Source organism: Eptesicus fuscus, chromosome 7 (genome assembly GCF_027574615.1).
Source record: "Eptesicus fuscus isolate TK198812 chromosome 7, DD_ASM_mEF_20220401, whole genome shotgun sequence".
NCBI lineage: Eukaryota > Metazoa > Chordata > Mammalia > Chiroptera > Vespertilionidae > Eptesicus > Eptesicus fuscus.
Window position 1 is genome coordinate 84,831,776 of NC_072479.1, and position 5,056 is coordinate 84,836,831.

A 5,056-nucleotide genomic window follows, 5' to 3' on the forward strand; every position below is an offset into this window, starting at 1 on the left:
GTATGTTTTCCTGTCTCAGCGTGTGTTTTGTCTTTTCCCCCCACTTAATTCACTTGACTTAATAGTAAGTTCAAAACCAAACGTAAAGGTGCACTCGTGCGATCTAATAAATGTAGGCACATGCGTTTGGGATGGTGGTAGATGCGTTTGGAATGTGCGTCTGGGAATGAACAAGTCTGTGTCTGCGCTCAGCAGTCGGGCATCCTTTTGTTTCTCTGGTCCTCTGTCTTTTGAGTCATCTTCACTGAGGTGAGTGGATGGCACGCAGGTTAAACTCTTCCTTTAGATCAGTGGTTCTCAACCTTCCTGATGCCGCGACCCTTTAATACAGTTCCTCATGTTGTGGTGACCCCCAGCCATAAAATTATTTTCTTTGCTACTTCATAACTATAATTTTGCTAGTGTTATGAATCGTAATGTAAATATCTGTGTTTTCCGGTGGTCTTAGGCCAGTGATGGGCAACCTTTTGAGCTTGGTGTGTCAAACTTTGCCAAAAAACTGAGCATAACTCGGGTAGTGTGTCACTTTGAGGAAAAAACTAACTCCAAGACTCTAGTCGCAAATGTTTCATCCTCAGGAGCAGTAAATGTTTCATCCTCGGCATGCGGCCGCGTGTCATCAGAAATGGCTACGCGTGTCATAGGTTCGCCATCACTGTCTTAGGCGATCCTGCTAGCGGCTCTCAACCTGCTTCCTGCGCCAGCCCCGCTCACAGCTAGTGCCGGAGCTGCTGCTAGCACCCGCTGCTGGCACCTGGTGCTGGTCCTGATTGCTTGGCACGGCGCTGTAAGCGGGTACAAGTGGTGGCTGCCCTGATAGCCCCTGAGGGCTTCTCCACCTCCTCCTGATCCTGAGGGGGGATCGCTGCCACTCGCACCTGCTGAAGGCGCAGACCCCTCATCCCCGCCTCACACCCGCTGCTGGCGCCAGCCCCAATTGCTCTGCTCTGTCAGAGCGTGGGAGCTGGCTGCAGCGGGAGGGGCCAGGCAAGGGCACGGAGGATGGACCAAGACCCCCCCTGTACCCACTGCAGCCTCATGGCCCACAATTCCTTTCAAGGTGTACGAATTGGTGCACTGGGCCCTAGTCATGATACAAGTGTCTTGTTTAATAGGAAAAATCAGGAAAGGAAATAGGTGCTGATATAAATCTCTGAAATAAGTTGATCTTGTCAGTGTCAAGGGTAAGACTTCATCAACTTTGTCTTTTCCTGGGGTTTTATCTGGTAAACTAGCTCAATTTCTGCAATAATTTCAAGATTTTAAAAGTCTTTACATAGTAAGATTTACTTTTATTGGAGAGATCACTGTGTCAGCAATCTGAAAGATATGACAGGAATGGAGGCCAGTTAGAAGCCTATTCTCCAAAGAGGACATACAGATGGCCAATAGACATGTGAAAAGATGCTCACCGTTACAATCATCAGAGAAATGCACATTAAAACCACAATGAGATCACCTCACACCTGTCAGGATGGCTGCCACCAACAAATCAACAAGTGTTGCAAAGATGAGGAGAAAGGGAAGGAACCCTTATGCACTGTTGGTGGGAATGCAGATTGGTGCAGCCACTGTGGAAAGTAGCATGGAGTTATCTCGAAAAATTAAAAATGCAACTGCCTTATGACCCAGTGATTCCACTTCTGGGAATATATCCTAAGAAACCCAAAACACTATTTTGGAAGAATACATGCACCCCTATGTTCATGGCAGTGCTATTTATAACAGCCAAGATTTGGAAGCAGCCCAAGTGCCCCTCAGTAGGTGAGTTGATAAAAACCCTGTGGAACATTTATACAACGGAATACTACTTGGCTGTAAAAAAGAAGGAAATCTTAACTTTTTGCAATAGCATGGGTGGACCTGAAGAGTATTATGCTAAGTGAAATAAGCCAGTTGGAAAGAGGCAGAGGCCATATGATTTTAATTATATGTGGAATCTAATGAACAAAATTAACAAAATAGAAACAGACAGCTATCAGAGGGAAGAGGGGAGAAGCACAGGGTGAGAAAGGTGAGGGGATTAATGATGGTAATAGTTATAATAAACCCATTGGTGATTACCAGAGGGAAAGGGGGATAGGGGAAGATAAGAGAAGTAAAGGGGCCCTAACTGGTTTGGCTCAGTAGATAGATTGTCGGCCTGCAGACTGAAAGGTCCCAGGTTCGATTCCGGTCAAGGGCATGTACCTTGGTTGAGGGCACATTCCCAGTAGGGGGTGTGCAGGAGGCAGCTGATTGATGTTTCTCTCTCATCTATGTTTCTAACTCTCTATCCCTCTCCCTTCCTCTCTGTAAAAAATCAATAAGATATATTAAAAAAAAAAAAAAAGTAAAGGGGCGGGGATAAATGGTGGTAGAAAGAAACTTGACTTCAGGTGGTGAACATATAATACAATATACAGATGATGTATTATAGAATGTATCCCTGACAATTATATAATTTTATTAACCTGGTGCACTCGGATGTCGAGTGTGGCTCGACACGGTTAGCATCGGTAGCAGCTCGTATGTCGAATTGTATTGAATGTATCAATAATTTGAAATCTAAAAAAATCCAAATAAGTTTGTATGAAAAGAAACTCCAGTTTTTTATTCTACTGCCGTGCTTTGTAAAATCTGGGGTATTTAAAAAATTAAATCCCTAGTAGAATAAAGGAATCGAGAAAAAAGCAAGCGAGTGCAAAGGGTTAACCAATGTCACCCTAATAAATTCAATAAAAAATAAAATAACTACACACACAAAAAAAGCCTATTACCATAATTCAGCCAAGAAAAGAGGGATGATAGAAATTTAAAAGACAGAAGGATTTTCCTAGGCTTATTCGATGGGGTATCAGCCTGAGGACTGAAGGGTCCCAGGTTCGATTCCAGTCAAGGGCACCTGCCTCGGTTGCAGGCTTGATCCCCTGCCCTAGTCTGGACTCATGCTGGAGGCAACTCGTCGATCTGTCTCTCTCACAGGGGTGTGTCTCTCTGTGTCTCTCCCCTTCCCTTCCACTCTAAAAATCAATGAAAAAATATCCTTGGGTGAAGATTAACAAAAAAATTTAAAAATAAAAGGTAGAAGGACTATACTTAATGCCATTTGATGGGATGGAATGGGCTGAAAAAAGTAGTAAGTATTGATGCAACATTTCGGAGCTTTCTAATTTGCAGTTAAGTGGATGTGGTACTCAGCTTGAAGCTTATAGCCCCTTAGGGAGATAAGTAACTTTTCTGAAAATCATAGAGAGTGTTTATTAATTAATTAGTATCAATTTTTAGAGAATTATTTAATGGCATAGATTAAAACCCTCTTTTCTTTTTTTTACCATTATCAACGAAGTAGGTAGACTTTTAAAAAATAACTTTTAATTGACCATACCTCAATAATTTAGCCAGAAAGGTCAGAGATTTGATTCAGGATTATTATGGCTTATTTATTTAGTTTTTTTAAATCCTCACCTGAGGATATTTTTTCCATTAATTTTCAGAGAGAGTGGAAAGGAGGGGGCCAGTGAGAGAAAGAGAGAGAGAGAGAGAGAGCGAGAGAGAGAGACATCAATGTGAGAGAGAAACATCGATCGGTTGCTCTCATGCACTCAACCAAGGATTGAACCTGAAACTGGGTATGTGCTCTGACTGGGAATAGAATTCGGGACCAATTGGTGCATGGAACGATGCTCAACCAAATGAGCCACAACAGCCAGGGCTCATCCCCATTTTATGAATAAAGAAACGGGTGAGAGATGTTAAGTCACATTTTTTACTTAGTATGAGGAAAAAATTTTGGTAGCAGGTCCTCAGCACTGATAAAGTTGAAACAGAGCTGGACTACCTGCCAGAGATGTTCTGCTGTGGAAATGCAAGGATTTGGACCAGATGAGTTTTTGCTGTGTGTTCAAGGATTAGAGAATCCTAGGATGTGAAACTTGACAAGGATTTGGGGCTAATTTACTCCAACCTCTTCATTTCACAAGTGAGAAAACTTGAGGCCCAGAAAGGTCAACCCATCCATGTTGAAGCTATGGAAACTAGCTGTAGGCCAATAATCTCTAAATTACACTGAATGCTTCTGAGAATCTTGGGGAAGGAGGGAGGAAAGGAAAGAAATGAGTGGAGCATATGGTTGGCATAATGTCCCAAAATGTGACATTTTTAATAATAATTTTGTATTGTTTAGGTCACCAAGTTTGTAGTAATTTGTTTCATCAGCAACAGGAAACCAATGCACCATGTGAAAAATGAACAAGTATACACGGAAAGTTGTGTACCCATAATCAACAATCCCTAGGACACACCAAGCTGGGCTAAACATGAGGGCGTACCGAGAGTGATAGTCCATGTTCTCTTGTCTCTGCCTTTAGTTGGTTGCAGAACCTCTGGTTTATCTTAGAAACCCTTTCCTCAACTGTCCCTGGGGGTCAAGGTCGTGGAATACCTCATACATTTTCACCCACTCAAATCCCACCTACATAGAGTCCACCCTTTTCCTGCTCTGACTTAGATCCCCTCTGTTGCTGTCTACTGTTCTCTCAGTGCCTTAGAAGTCCATGTAGGTGCCGGGCATTGCTGCTGACTCTACTTACAGCTTCCATCAGGGTCGCTCTGTTTCCCTGGGCAAGAAGCCTTGCAGGTAGGCCCCAGCATCTTGTGGAGCCCCTGCTGCCCCCCTAAGGTGAAGCCGAGCCGTGTTTTCAGGTAAAGTTGGAAGAATCTGTCTGCCTCCCCTGAGTGTCAAATGCCTTTGGAACAGTTCCAAAGCAATGCTACCCAAGGTCTAATGTAATTTGTTTCGTTGGTTCATTGTGTGTGTGTGTGTGTGTGTGTGTGTGTGTGTGTGTGTGTGTGTGTGAAATAACTCTAGCAGTTATACTTACAATTTCATTTCCCTAGAACTCAATTGTAAATCATGAGGTCTTGGCCAAAGGAATTTAAGAGACAGACATAATGCCGCACACTAAGCTATTCTTGTTATTAAGCAAAGCCTTCATGCTCTATCTTTCTTTATAATGAACGATTTCCCAGGGATTTCTGCATGCCCCATATAAATAGGTTTCGGGACTACCCACCT